The following is a 16,106-nucleotide window of genomic DNA, read 5'->3' as shown; positions in this document are numbered from 1 at the left end:
ACAGACCATTTTGGCCTTAAAGTGTACTTGTCAAAAATCCTGCTGCTATATGTTGCTCACTAAGTCATGCAGATTCTTTACATGTCATTTTAAGTGTATAGCTTCTCTATTTGGCTTGCAAATCCCTCTATTTTGCTGCTTACTCATTCTGACATTCATTGCTCAGGAAGAGGCAAGTTAGGCTGGGTTCACACTGTGGAATTTCTGGGCAGAATTTCTGCCTGAGATCGAGCCGGCGGCGCTAGGACCGAGCAGACTGCATTGCTGCCCCCATAGACTGCAGTGCATTTCTGGGTGGATCTTTTGGGATATCTGCTCAAAAATGCATTGCCATCTATGGGGACGGCAATGTAGTCCGTGCGGTCCTAGTTCAGCCAGCTTGATCTCCGGCAGAAATTCTGCCCAGAAATTCCACAGTGTGAACCTAGCCTTAGAAGCAAGCCCTGAGTCCTACATCACTCACCATGAATTCACTTCTGCCCAGAGTCTGCTGTACTGTGCTGGGTCTCTTCAGTCACTGCAGGTTGCTCTGTAACCTCCTCCTCTCTGTTTTTATACTGCAGTCTGATAGGACAGGAGTGAGCACAGAGGAGTGCTAGTCCCACCCTTACTTACTGGACTTCGTCCATTCCTGTGCTTCAGCTGGGACAAAGATCATGAAGCTTTATTTTTCTATCCACAGATCCATATGAGGACTTGTTTTTGTGCAACCAATTGTACTTTGTAATCATACTTATTGATGTGGGTGAATACGAATAAAATTGTATCCAAAGTTTCTTTTCTAATATTATATTACTTATAAGTATGTTTAACATTGTCCTATTCTGACCCCTATAACTTTAAAAATTTTCCATATCCAGGACTATATGAGGGCTCATTTTTTGTGCCGTGATCTGTTGCTTTTATCGGTACCACGTTTGCGTATATGGGGTTTTTTGATCACTTTTTTTATTTTTATTTTTTCTGGAATGTGATGTGACCAAAAGGCAGCAATTAAGACTTTGTTTTTTTTATTTTTTATGTTACATTTATCCGGTTTGTGACATTCATTAGCGGGAATCCTTAACAATATGTTTTAATAGTCTGGACATTTTCGGGCATTTTTTGGTATGGGTCAGATATGTTAATTTTATTTTTTACATTTATTTTGTAAAATTGGAATTTTTTTGGGTGGAGGAGCTTATTCACATTTTAAAAAACAAACAAATGAACCCCTCTCCCCCCACTACAGATTTTTACACTGATCAGTACTATCTGTGATCTACTTGTATGGTCTGCTAGAAGGCAGACCATACCAGAGGATCACAGCAGAGCAGCAAGAGGCAGGAGGGGTGACCTCCAGCTGCCATCTTGACTCACTGCACTCCTCTGATCATTCTGCAGGTGGTCCCAAGTGTCTTACATAGCCCCCCCCATAATGCTTTAGATGCTATGATAAGTATTATTCACGGCCTATGAAGTGTTAATGGCTGGCATCAGCATGATCGTGTTGTCTGTCATTACTGGTTAGACCCGGCGTGCATGTAAAAACCGCATTTCCTCCCCTTGCTTCATGTACAGGACGTAAACGTACATCCTGGTGTCAAGTACCAGGGCACCAGGACATACATTTACATCCAATGTCATAAGGTACTCTGACAATTTTTTTTTCTTTTTGGTTTAAATAGTGCAGCATAGGCTATTATTAAAGAATAATGAAGAGGTTCTTGTGTATGCCTTGCTTTAGCTTATGTGACCTGGTATGTATTCGGCTCAATTTTAGATGTAAATCAATCTCTGGATCTGTGTTGCAGCCTACATTATCCTTGAATACCCTGCAGTGTAGAAAGATTGGGTGTGGCATTTGATCACTGCACCTGGTCATCTCATTAAGCTGCTGGTGTTGAAGTTAACCAAGGTGAACTCATTAGACTCATAAGTGGGTTAAGGACAATTCCCATTGGGGGAGATTTATCAAGCTGTTCCCGTCATTATTTTTGCTTTAAAAAGGCGAATCGTTGCGCATTGTTTGTCATTTGCGCATTTATTTTGCGCCTTTTTCTTATATGCCATTTTAGCAAACATGACTGTGAGAAGCCGAATTCCATTTTGACTTAGGCCGTGGAATATATTTACTATATGCATCTTTTTAATTTAGGTGCATCAATTGGCGCATATCCTTCAAAATATTCACAAATCTAGACCTGGGTGGAGGCAACCTTTCCAAAATGTTGCCAAAACCATTGTACATAGTTTAGTGCATTGATATGCTGTAATTACCCTAGGTTTGTGTGTGTGTTTTTTTTTTTTATTTAAATTAGTTTTTTTGTTATTTTAGATGAAAATACATTTGTTTTATCTCAATTTTTTTTCCATTAAACTAATTTACATATTTAACAACATTTATGATGTACAGATTATACATGTAAAAATTTTGAAATTAAACAATAAACTTACAAATGAGCCCAGACTGTTCATATTTTAACTTGAATATAATTTAATATTGTCCCATTCTTGCATTTCCTATTTTACTGTAATGTGGATTTTTTTTTTTACTCTTGCTGGGGTGTTTAAAAATTCAAAAAAGGGTTTATACTCTCCATTGATTCTCCATCCTTGATCATCCATGTCTACAACAGAAGAAATACAAATTAATGTTGTAAAAATTTTTTAAAAATAAAACATTTTTCAAGATGGGAATTTACTAATGCAATTTGGTTAAATGCAAGGCAAATAATTAATGTATCTATAAATCCAAAGAGTAATGTGCACAGCTGTTACTCCGTCGAAACTGACTGCGTCACTGTGCAAACAAACTGGTTTGGCGGCTTCCTGAGCATTCTGAGGTAAAAAAAAAAAAAAAAAGTCCATGCGCCTATTTGATAAATTTTGCTCAAGGACGACAAAAACTACACAGAAAAAAAGGTCAGAAAAAGTGGCTTCTCAAAGGCAATACAGTGACCCCCCGACCTACGATGGCCCCGACATACGATCATTTCTCAGAGGCCATCGCATGAAGAAGGCAGCATCAACATACGATGCTTTTCTATGTCGGGGCCATCGCATAAATGGCTATCTGGCAGCGCAGACTGCTTCAGCTGCCACCGGACAGCCGTTTACGGTGCCCCGTGTGGTCCGCTGACGATCACTTACCTGTCCTCGGGGCCCCAGCACGTCCTCTTCGGGATCCCCTGCATCGTTGGCGCTCTCCATCGTCGTCATCAAGTCGCTGCGCATGCCATCCCTCATTCCAATAGGAGCGGAGTGTGTAACGACGTGATGGGGGCGACCGAGAGAGAAGATGCCGGGGAAGCTGAGGCCTTGCCGGAGCGTCGGGGACACTCCAGGGATGCGGCGACAGCTATGGAAGGCGACATCCAGGGCATCGGTGACGAGCGGTGACGGTCCGGAGCGGCAGGGACAGGTGAGTACAACTTCCTCTACCAGTGGCCTTCAGCCGTTGGCTGTCCGGGCATGCTGGGTGTTGTAGTTTTGCAACATCTGGAGGTCCGCAGGTTGTAAACCACTGTCCTATACTTTACATTGCACGGATCCCTCAACATACGATGATTTCAACAAACGATGGTCCATTTGGAATGGATTACCATCGTATTTTGAGGGACCACTGTATTGATAAATCTCCCCCATTATGTGCAGATATGATGCCTGCAGTTCATTCGGAAGTCATTTGTCCTCAGTTGTCGGAATCAGTAGGGGTCCTAGAGGTCAAACCCCCAACCCTGTTCTTCTCAGAATACAAGTTTAAAATACCTCTTTTAGGACCTTATACCTATAGTAAATAGCATTAGATGCTTAAAGGGGTATTCCAGGCAAAACCTTTATATATATATATATATATATATATATATATATATATATATATATATACATATATAATCAACTGGCTCCGGAAAGTTAAACAGATTTGTCAATTATTTCTATTAAAAAATCTTAATCCTTCCAATAGTTATTAGCTTCTGAAGTTTTCTGTCTAACTGCTCAATGATGATTTCACGTCCCGGGAGCTGTGCATGATGGGAGAATATCCCTTGCATGATGGGAGAATATCCCCATAGGAACTGCACAGCTCCCGGGACGTGAGTCATCAGAGAGCAGTTAGACAGAAAACAACAACTCAACTTCAGAAGCTAATAACTATTGGAAGGATTAAGATTTTTTAGTAGAAGTAATTTACAAATCTGTTTAACTTTCTGGAGCCAGATGATATATAAAAAAAAGTTTTGGCCTGGAACACCCCTTTAATATTTGCCATTGCGGGAGTGATCATCCAAAAGAGTTTTTTGATAAAAAGTAAAACCCAAGTAAAAGCATGTACCCATATGAGGGCCTACAGCAGTGGTCCGGGGTTTGCCATCGGTGTGTCTCTTAGGTTTTATCCAGTACAGTATGTTTTCATTTCCTGTCTTCCGGCATACTAAGAAGAACATCTGAAAAAGTCATTTTAGAGACACAAAGTAAATCTTCAAGTGGAAACATGTGATCATACATCGAGAACATTACAATACATATTTTGACTGTTTTCTTATGCTATAAGGAAAACCATTACTGTCACAAGACACTGGACTTTTAAATAAAGGAATTTTTAAGATTCATAAAAAGGGTTAAGCAGTGGATGAAGAACAAGAAATCTCAGCAACACTAATAGTAGGAAAGATGTGACAGGCATACAGGGGCCCCCTTTGTAGTGGAGAGCCCGGTCTACTGCAGAAGCCACAAACAGCACCCTCACTGTCTACTATTAACTACATTTAAAGTGCTACTGTTTCATGACTGTGGAACTTTAAGTTGTAGACTTTAAAGGAGTTATCCAGGAACAAAAATACAGAGCTAATTTCTTTGAAAAACCACTCACCATCTGTCTCCAGTTTGGGTGTGGTTCTGAAGCTTAGTTCCATTGAAGTGTATGGAGCCAAGTTGTAATACCACACCCAACTTGGAGACAGACGAGGAGCAGTTTTTGATAAGCTGTGTTTTCTATTCCTGGATAACCCCTTTAAGACTGTCATTAATCTCTGTTGATATGTTTTCTGGAGAGTTTGTTGAAGGTAGGTATTCTAGCATTGCCATGATGTGCAGAGGATAGCCCAAGCAACTGAGGCTTCAAGATTTTTTTCTATAACAGCAACTGGATAAAAGCAATGTCTGATTGATGGGGGTCCAACCACTGGAACCATCATGAGAATAGAGGTCCAAAGGGCATCAGTTGAGTATGTGCACCAACCTGCTCCATTCAAACTATACAGGATTGCTGAGCCCTGCACTTGGCTATCTTCAGCTTCTCCCTAGAGTGTTAATGGAGTTCAAAAGTTCCATAGATTTTTTTTAAAGCGGATTTCTAACCAAAATGTAAGCATGACCATATATAGGAAAATGTGGGACACATTGGCATTGATCTGTTTTGTTGCCTTACTTTTCTTTAACACTTCCTTAAGACGTGTCACAAGAGCATTAGAATAAGCGGGGAGAAGCGTGGGGTGGCGCACTTCACTCCCTATCTCACAATGATCTTCGCCCTGCTTCACATGTAGACCCAATTTAAAGTCTATGGAGCAACGCTTTAAATTATGATGGATTATTGTGAGGGAGTGAAGCTGTCTACTAAGTGCGTCTCCCCACTTGTTCTAATGATCGGTGGAGGTCTCAGCCCTAAGACACCCACCAATCAAAACAAATCATAACCATAGACTTGCATTTAGGGGACGGAGCGTGACGTCACACGGGGGCGGAGTCGTGACGTCACACTCTTTCGCTCGCGTGGTCGGTATCCGAAGCCTCCAGCGTTGCCTGAAGCTGTTGAGGTGGGTGCTACAGCCGAAATCCCGTTGGTCCCCATCAGCGGGACCCCCGCGATCTGACATCTTATCCCCAATCCTTTGGATAGGGGATAAGATGTCTAGGGCAGAGTACCCCTTTAAAGGTTTGAAATTCTAGTATTTTGCAGTTAACCTATTAAAGTCACTCACTATAGTTTACATTGAAACCTAATACTGTTTTTTATAAATATACTGCCTATACGCATGCGCCCACTAAACTGAACTGGAAGTTATTGTCTCTGTACAGGGATTCCTACCAAAAAGAAAGCCAAATGCAAACTATTACAACATAGTAGTATAAGTATCAGAAATCCAGAACCAACTCTTAAGGGCTATAAGGGTTTTAGTAGCAGGTAACTGATGGACAGACCGTCACATACACATATCCCTTCTTCCCATTCAGAGTACACAGAGTGCTTCAGATCTCAATATACATGTTTGACTTCCTCAAAGCTGGGAATACGTCCAAACTCCAACGCATGGACTGACTCCAGGACTATGGGGCTGAACTTCGAAGCTGAAAGAAGTAGACTTTGTGTTGCTATGTTACTACATTTCCATTTCCCTGCATTTTAACATGTTAACTGCCAGGGTGTACTATAGGGCAGGGGGATAGCTTAGTAGCCAGAATATTGAAAGCCCCATGTTTTTTCTGTCGGAAGCTTTTAAGATGTGACTAAGTCACATCAGTTATTTTTGCCATCTGCCAGCATTTGGCTGAGTGTTTGAATGATTCAGAACATTTAAAGCAGTTCCCGATGCTGCTCTGTGTGGGTTTCCATGGAAAAAATCCATTAAAAACAAGTCAGAGAGTGAGTCAGAGAGGACTGGCAATAGAAAGGCTTCACATTAAAGAGGCAATTTTTGTATATAGGCGGAATGTTTTCTCCTTCACTTGTCACAGACCAATATGTTGCATTGTATGATTGTACCGGGTATCTTTTCACATACATTCAGACCATCATTGTAATAAATAACATAAATAACAATATACAATATGGTTCTATGCTGTAATCTCTATAACAAAATGTATAGATGTATAGAATAAAGCACAATCCATAAAATCCTGGGACTGACCGATCAACACAGTAGTACATCGAGTTCTTAGATTCCTGCCATAGTATTTTGGCTTATGCCACATTATGGGTCCCTTTTTGTTACAAAGCAGGCAGACCTCTACTGTATCCCCATATGTCCCCGACTTCACTGCATCAAGAAAATAACAGATTGCAATGAAGAAATACTTATAAAATAAAAGCAGGTTATTTCTGTACAATCTTCTTCTAGACAAGCCAGTCAGTGATGTGCGCTTAGACCTTCTCGCATCGGAGGGACGTCTCTACAGTAAGGGTCTATTCACACGGCAGAATTTCCACTTGCGGAATTCCACCTCAAATTAAAGGCCATAGGCTTCTATGCTGGGCTCAAGTCCTACAGGAACGCCTGGGGACTGAGTTCTTGCACTCTTTTCACAGCAGGAACACTGTTCCCATTCAGAAGAGTGAATGGGAGTGCGGAATCCCATTGAAGTCTATGGCCTTTAATTTGAGGTGGAATTCCTCAAGCGGAATTTTTTAAGTGGAAGTTCTGCTGTGTGAATAGACCCTAAGGCTAGGTTCACACTACATAATTTCCGCCTGCAATTCCGCTTTGAAATTGCAGGCAGAAATTCCGCTTACTAACATGTATAGTATAGTGAATGGGTTTCCGTACACAAATTCCCACTTCGGAATTTGTGAATGGAAAATCTGTTTTAAAATTTCCGCCTTATAAATGGTGTTGCTCATTCTTGAGGCGGAAATACTCGCGGAACACATTGCAGTGTTTTGAAGTGTGCAGTGTCCGCGCGGTCCTAGCGCTGACTGATTCAGTAGGTCCTGGCCACACTCGGAATCTCTGCCCGGAGATTCCGCAATGTGAACCTAGCCTTAGGATGCATTCACACGTGCGTATTTTTGCTGCAGGTCTGCTGCAGATTTGCTGCTGCAGATTTTGCTGCCTATTGACTTCAATGGGCAGCAAAATCTGCTAAAGCAAATCTGCAGCAGATCTACAGCAGAAAATATGCACGTGTGAACGTATCCTTCACAAAATAAAGTTGGTAAAATTAGATATCTACCATATACATAAAGTAACTTACATACCTGTACTGTTCTTCTGTCCATGGATCTGATCACTTCCAAGTTTTCTCTCTGGACTGTGACCCTGAGGTTGTCATGTTACACACTTTACCAATCCTCTTTGCTTACATGCACAGTAGAGACTAAAAATCTATACTTTCAGGAGACCACAGTTGAACTAAGCATGTGTGACCATCTTAGTTATGTTGCATTCACACCTTGTTTACACTGTATGGGTGCCAGATCCGGCTGGGGAGGGGAAAACCGGGAGCTCCCGTACCCCAGCTGGACCAGCGCTGAAATCCATTTAATTTAATGAGGTGACCGGAGTGAAACGGTGACTCCGGTCGTCTCATTTTTTTACCCGTATCCAGTTTCCTGGCCGGACTTAAAACCTTAGTATACTACAGTTTTAGGTCCGGTCACAAAACCGGATACGGGTCCAAAATGAGCCAACCGGAATCACCATTTCACTCCGGTCGCCTCATTAAAGTAAATGGATTTCAGCGCTGGTCCGGCTAGGGTATGGGAGCGCCCAGTTTCCCCTCCCCCAGCCGGCACCCATACAGTGAAAATGAGGTGGGAATGCAGCCTTAGTCATAACCGAGGGCATTTTATTATCAACAAATATCACATATAGTCAATGGACAAGTGTGGCAATGTCTATGGAAAGAACAGACCCTTTATTCTATAACCAGACAACTCAATAAATGAAGACCCACAGAATAAAGGTTATATAATTAAAGATTGAATATATTTATATATGTGGGATAAAAACAATACCCATAGCTCTGTCACTCTGGAGATTTAAGACCAGATCCATTACTTATACTTCATTCTTGTTATAAAAACAGTGCATACAAAGAATAAACCTCATCAGTTACCAGTTCGGATACCAGTCTGGGTAAAAAAAAAAAAACGTCCACACTTATGGGCAATGCAACTTCAAATTGACTTTGCAATCTTATTGTCACAAATCATGTTTCATCCAAGGGACTTTGGGGGAGATTCATCAAAACTAGTGCAGAAAAGTGGACCAGTTGCCCATAGAAACCAATCAGATCGCTTCTTTCATTTTTGAAAAGGCCTCTGAAAAATAAAAGAAGCGATCTGATTGGTTGCTATGGGCAACTGGTCGACATTTCCTCAGCGCAGGTCTTGATGAATCTCCCCCTTTGTGTATAAAGGATGCTACTTTATCTCCAAATTCTAAAATGTGATTTGGCCTTTGTTTTGGGACCTTCATCAGGCCTACAATGCATATATAACACACCACCTAATATACACTACAAAAGGATAAAAACTTACAGGTTGCAGAATTAAAAAATACCATAGCATCCTTCTTCTTTTTTTTACACAAAGTTAGTTGAATGCAACTACTTCACTGCGTCCATAGTGCGAAGGCCTTTTTATCTAGATTGTCCAAAATGTTATATTATTGCCAATTATTTCTCTTTGTCATTGGTGGGCCTCACCCCGAATTGGCAGTTGTATTGAATTTACAGTTAAAGGGGTACTCTGGTGGAAAACTTTTATTTTTTTTAATAAATCAACTGGTGCCAGAAAGTTAAACAGATTTGTAAATTACTTCTATTAAAAAATCTTAATCCTTCCAGTACTTATTAGCTGCTGAATACTACAGAGGGAATTATTTTCTTTTTGGAACACAGAGCTTTCTGCTGACATCTTGACCACAGTGCTCTCTATTGACACCTCTGTCCATTTTAAGAACTGTCCAGAGTAGGAGAAAATCCCCATAGAAAATATATGCTGCTCTGGACAGTTCCTAAAATGGACAGGGATGTCAGCAGAGAGCACTGTGCTTGTTCTATCAGCAGAGAGCTCTGTGTTCCAAAAAGAAAAGAATTTCCTCTGTAGTATTCAGCAGCTAATAAATACTGGAAGGATTAAGATTTTTTTATAGAAGTAATTTACAAATCTGTTTAACTTTCTGGCACCAGTTGATTTAAAAAAAAAATAAAAAAAAAAAATAAAAAACGCGGTGTTTAAAGTTGAACGCCGTGTTTAAAATGAAAGTGAAAGCTGCCCGGCTGCCCAGTGGGGCTGATCGGGAACACCGAAGTGAACAAGCGGTGTTCCGATCAGCTGGGACACGAGCGGAGGTCCTCTTACCTGCCTCCGGCATGTCCCTTCGGAGATTGATTGCTCCAAGCCTGAGATACAGGCTTGAGCAATCGACCGCCGATAACACTGATCACTGCAAAGCTATGGCTTTGCAGTGAACAGTGCTGGCAATCAGTGTGGGCAGTGTTATAGGTCCCTATGGGAGCTATAACACTGCAAAAAAAGTGTAAAAAAAAAAAAGTTAATAAATGTGATTTAACCCTTTCCTTAATAAAAGTTCAAATCACCCCCCTTTTCCCATAAAAAAACACCATGTAAATAAAAATAAATATAAACATATGTGGTATCGCCGCGTGCGTAAATGTCCAAACTATAAAAATATATAATTAATTAAACCACACGGTCAATGATGTACGCGCAAAAAAATTCCAAAGTCCAAAATAACATATTTTTGGTCGCTTTTTATATAATGAAAAAATGAATAAAAAGCGATCAAAAAGTCTGATCAATACAAAAAGGGTACCGCTATAAATGTCAGATCACGGCGCAAAAAATTAGCCCTCATACCTCCCCATGCGCAGAAAAATAAAAAAGTTATAGGGGTCAGAAGATGACAATTTTAAACGTATACATTTCCGTGCATGTAGTTATGATTTTTTCCAGAAGTACGACAAAATCAAACCTATATAAATAAGTAGGGTATCATTTTAATCGTATGGACCTACAGAATAAAGATCAGGTGTCATTTTTACTGAACAATGCACTGCATAGAAACGGAAGCCCCCAAAAGTTACAAAATGGCGTTTTTTCTTCAATTTTGTCGCACAATGATTTTTTTTCCATTTTGCTGTCGATTTTTGGGTAAAATGACTGATGTCACTGCAAAGTAGAATTAATGGCGCAAAAAATAAGCCATCATATGGATTTTTAGATGAAAATTGAAAGGGTTATGATTTTTAAAAGGTGAGGAGGAAAAAACGAAAGTGCAAAAACCGAAAAACCCTCAGTCCTTAAGGGGTTAAGCTCACATTAGCGTTGTGCCTATCCCCACATGGTGAGGGGTTCATTGTAATCACTTTTACCCCTTGGTAAAGAGGAGTTCTCCTCTCACTTTTTCTCCCTTTCAAAAAATTTGCCTAAGGGTACATTCCCACACAGCGTATTTGCTGCGTATTTTATTTTCTCTGTTGAAGTCAATGGGTAGGAAAATACGCAGCACCAAATACGCAGCAAATACGCAGCAAAATACGCCGTGTGGGAACGTACCCTAAAGCAGTGTTTCCCAACCAGGCTGCCTCCAGCTGTCGCAAAACTACAACTCCCAGCATGCCCGGACAGCCAAAGGCTGTCCGGGCATGCTGGGAGTTGTAGTTTTGCAACACATTTGAATGTGTTTTTTTTGTTTTGTTTTTCACAACAAACATTTTTTTTTGGTCAAATGTTCTAGAGATAGGTTATGGGGATACAATTTCATTTACTAACACCATTTGTATTTCTTTAGTTTCACTTTTGGGTTTACTGTTTTGACTAAAAATGATCAATGCACAAACAACATCAATACCATGGGGGAGATTTATCAAAACCTGTGCTGAGGAAAAGTTGCTGTGTTGCCCATAGCAACCAATCACCTCGCTTCTTTCCTTTTAGAAAAGGCCTGTAAATAATGAAAGAAGCGATCTGATTGGTTGCTATGGGCAACTCAGCAACTTTTCCTCAGCACAGGTTTTGATAAATCTCCCCCTATATTTTGTGAATAAGCCCCTATTCTCTTCACACTCCATTATTGCCCAATCTGTGCTAAATTATATTACATTTGTAAATGTTTCCTACATTTACAGGAGTGATAGAGGAACAGGATCAAGGCAGCGAGCGTTCTTTCTTGCGGAATACAAACATTTATAAGAGTAGACTTGTCAGGAGAACGGCCAGATCCGACTGAAAGTTGTAGCTGTACTGAAGTAGCTCAGTAGCGGTGTAGGAGTTAAATTCGCCTTTAGACTCTGAGTCATTAGAAGGACTTGGTACCTAAATATAAACTCTCTTCTGTGTTCTTTTTTTCCAATAAATCGGAGTATACTTTCACCTTGGCACACGTTGTTGACTCCTTGACATGACGAGGAGCTCTGAAGTGGTTCGAGAAGTTGGCATCCGATGTACAGACTGTACCCAGTAAATGTTTGTGTGAGTCTGGGACTGCATTCTTACACTGTTACATCCTTTCCTGTTTACACAGCTAGAGGGAAAGGACTTTCCCAGGAACAGACTCAGCAACGACTGCACCCTGCTCTTAGCGTTTTCATTGCTTTTACTTCTATTGTCTATTTCTTTGTCTTTCTGTCCTAATTTCCAAATGATTTTTGGCAAGGTATGTGGTAGACATTGTATAGTGTTTAATGATGCAATAAATGAACAGAAACAAAAATCCACACCCTAGAAATCTTAAAAACAAATAAAACATAGCTAGCCATAGAGTTACTTTTAAAGGGGTACTTTGCCCCCTAGACATCTTATCCCCTAACCAAAGGGGCAGCACCCAGTGTTCGTTTAGAAAGCTGGTTGCCGGCGGGACCGTGACGTCTCGACCACGTCCCCTCGTGACGTCATACCATTGTCATTTTTGTCGTTCTAAAATAAAAAGTATGTCCCCAAAAGCTGCTTGGAGCAGGCGGCAGGGGGACGTGACGTCACGACCATGCCCCCTCGTGATGTCACACCATGCCCGCCTCAATGCAAATCTATGCACGCCCCCTCCCATAGATTTGCATTGAGGGGGAATGGTGTGACATCATGAGGGGGCATGGTCAGTAGTACAAAAAGAGGGGGGCTCACCAAATCATACAATGGGTGCTACTACTCAGTAAGCAAAAAACTTTCTATACAAGGGTAAAGATTACTGTAAAGAGTGCACACCACAAGATCAATATTCATATAAGTAACAAATTTTATTAAGTATCATATAAAGTTTGCAAAAAAGACACAAAAGGGCTAAAATCAATTAAAAGCTCTCAATCGAGCAACCTCTACAACATGGGAGAGGGGCCATGAATCCCCTTCTCACCAAAGTCCCGTCCCTCTGTTGTACAATACAATGGCTCAAGCAGTGGTGCTAACTAATGAGATGGTACACGTACAGCATCAATCTATGTCACCAAATAAATAATCCTACCATCAAATGAAAAGAAATACACGGTGTACAAAGATGACATCACGACCCCCCGCCGCCTGCTCCAAGCAGCTTTTGGGGACATACTTTTTATTTTAGAACGTCAAAAATGACAATTCCTTAAAGGGGTTATCCAGGAAAAAACATTTTTTTATATATCAACTGGCTCCAGAAAGTTAAACAGATTTGTAAATGACTTCTATTAAAAAATCTTAATCCTTTCAGTACTTATGAGCTTCTGAAGTTAAAGGATAGGGGATGTGATGCCTGATCGCGGGAGTCCCGCAGCTGGGGACGCCCGTGATCATGTACGCGGCACCCCGTTTGTAATCAGTCCCCGAAGCATGTTCGCTCCGGGTCTGATTATGCTCGACCGCAGGGCCGGCGGCATGTGACGTCACTCCTCCGCCCCTGTCTGATGTCACGCTCCGCCCCTCAATGCAAGCCTACGGGAGGGGGCGTGATAGCTGTCACGCCCTATCCCGTAAGCTTGCATTGAGGGGCGGAGCATGACGTCACACGGGGGTGGAGGCGTAACGTCACACGCCGCCGGCCCTGCGGTCGCCCGTAGTCAGACCCGGAGCGAACAAGCTCCGGGGACTGATTACAAACGGGGTGCCGCGTGCATGATCACGGCGTCCCCAGCTGCGGGACTCCCGCGATCAGGCATCTCATCCCCTATCCTTTGGATAGGGGATAAGATGTGTAAGCATCGGAGTACCCCTTTAAGGTTGTTCTTTTAGAAGAGGTTTGCTATGGGAATTTGCTTCTAAACTGGGCGGTTCCCGAGACACGTGTCATCAGAGAGCACTTAGACAGAAAAGAACAACCTTAACTTCAGAAGCTCATAAGTACTGAAAGGATTAAGATTTTTTTTTATAGAAGTAATTTACAAATCTGTTTAACTTTCTGGAGCCAGTTGATCTATAAAAAAAAGTTTTTTCCTGGAATACCCCTTTAAAGGAGTCTGAATTAGGAATCAGACTTTCATATCCGGTCATAAGGCAATTTCTTCAGTAAACAGTGCCACTCCTGTCCTTAGGCTATGTGTGGCTTTGCAGCTCAGTTCCATTGAAGTGAATAGAGCCAAGTTGTAATACCACATACAACCTGAGGACAGGGGTGGTGCTGTTTTCAGAGAAAACTAGCTTTTATTCTCTACCGCTGGATAACCAATGTGATTCCTGTGTATTCTCTTCAGCCAGATCAGCAGGATATAGGCTGCTGTATGTGACAGTCTGTATTGTGACAGATTGCAACTACAGGGAGTTTAGAAATCCATGGATCATTCACAAGGATAGAAGTAGCATTTTCTTCATATAGTCTTGAAATGGCACTGTCATGAGAGAGTTTTTCTTTAGTTTTGTTTTGGAAAAATGAATGTGGAAGATGAATTTATGTGACATTACTATAATAATGAAGGTTTATTTTTTCTGATCTCCAACCCCTGGCACAGATGATCAATCATCAACCTCACCTGAATTCTTTTTTCACTTACACAGAATATAGATATGACCTGAAACAATATTTGCTTAACCCCTTAAAGACACAGCACATTTTGGCCTTAAAGGGGTTCTCCACCATAAGGTGATTTTAGTATGTACCTGCCAGACAGTAATGGACATGCTTAGGAAGGATCTGTTCTTTTCTTGGGGCTAAATGTCTATGTCCGGGGTGGGCAATTATTTTTCCCATGGGGCCACATGAGAAACTAAAAATATTGTGGAGGGCCGGGTAGTTTTTCCCCCAGATTAGGCAGCATAGTTGTCCCCCAGATTAGGAGCATACTTGTCCCCCAGATTAGGCAGAATAGTTGTCCCCCAGATTAGGCAGCATAGTTGTCCCCCAGATTAGGAGCATAGTTGTCCCCCAGATTAGGCAGCATAGTTGTTCCCCAGATTAGGAGCATAGTTGTCCCCCAGATTAGGCAGCATAGTTGTCCCCCAGATTAGGAGCATAGTTGTCCCCCAGATTAGGCAGCATAGTTGTCCCCCAGATTAGGCAGCATAGTTGTCCCCAGATTAGGCAGCATAGTTGTTCCCCAGATTAGCAGCATAGTTGTCCCCAGATTAGGCAGCATAGTTGTCCCCCAGATTAGGCAGCATAGTTGTCCCCCAGATTAGGCAGCATAGTTGTCCCCCAGATTAGGCAGCATAGTTGTCCCCCAGATTAGGCAGCATAGTTGTCCCCCAGATTAGGCAGCATAGTTGTCCCCCAGATTAGGCAGCATAGTTGTCCCCCAGATTAGGAGCATAGTTGTCCCCCAGATTAGGAGCATAGTTGTCCCCCAGATTAGGCAGCATAGTTGTCCCCCAGATTAGGAGCATAGTTGTCCCCCAGATCACAATAGTTGTCCCCCAGATTAGGCAGCATAGTTGTCCCCCAGATTAGGAGCATAGTTGTCCCCCAGATTAGGCATCATAGTTGTCCCCCAGATTAGGAGCATAGTTGTCCCCCAGATTAGGCAGCATAGTTGTCCCCCAGATTAGCAGCATAGTTGTCCCCCAGATTAGGCAGCATAGTTGTCCCCCAGATTAGGCAGCATAGTTGTCCCCCAGATTAGGAGCATAGTTGTCCCCCAGATTAGTATAGTTGCCCCCCAGATAAGGCAGCATAGTTGTACCCCAGATTAGTATAGTTGCCCCCCAGATAAGGCAGCTTCACCCCCCCCCCCCCCCCCACACACACACACTGACACAAACACATATAAACACAGACCCATATAATCACACACAGACACATATATATACACAGACACATATATACATACACAGACACACATATATATATATATACACAGACACATATATACACAGACACATACATACACAGACACATATATACACAGACACACACATATATATATATATATATACACAGACACATATATACACAGACACATACATACACAGACATACATACACA

The 16,106-nt window shown here is 41.7% G+C and overlaps 2 long non-coding RNA genes across 6 annotated transcripts in view; one reads left to right on the top strand and one right to left on the bottom strand.

Moving 5' to 3' along the window:
• The window catches only part of LOC130356780 (uncharacterized), a 15,550-nt gene extending 2,973 nt beyond the window's left edge, over nt 1–12,577 (bottom strand). Inside the window, exons 1-3 of one of the 5 annotated variants that reach the window (XR_008888992.1) lie at nt 11,849–12,577; nt 4,316–4,427; nt 2,437–2,609 (exon numbers count right to left, since the gene is read on the bottom strand). This is a non-coding gene — a long non-coding RNA (uncharacterized LOC130356780). Of the gene's footprint in view, nt 1–2,436; nt 2,610–4,315; nt 4,428–6,890; nt 7,151–11,848 lie in introns of those variants that run through there. The other 4 variants (XR_008888994.1, XR_008888991.1, XR_008888993.1 and 1 more) reach the window with 4 other exon arrangements.
• The window catches only part of LOC130356783 (uncharacterized), a 52,882-nt gene that overhangs the window by 27,918 nt on the left and 8,858 nt on the right, over nt 1–16,106 (top strand). The window lies entirely within an intron of this gene.

This window comes from Hyla sarda, chromosome 2, assembly GCF_029499605.1.
Source record: "Hyla sarda isolate aHylSar1 chromosome 2, aHylSar1.hap1, whole genome shotgun sequence".
NCBI classification, from domain to species: domain Eukaryota; kingdom Metazoa; phylum Chordata; class Amphibia; order Anura; family Hylidae; genus Hyla; species Hyla sarda.
Note: the sequence above shows the minus strand (reverse complement) of the source record. Positions and strands in the feature narration are given on the sequence as shown.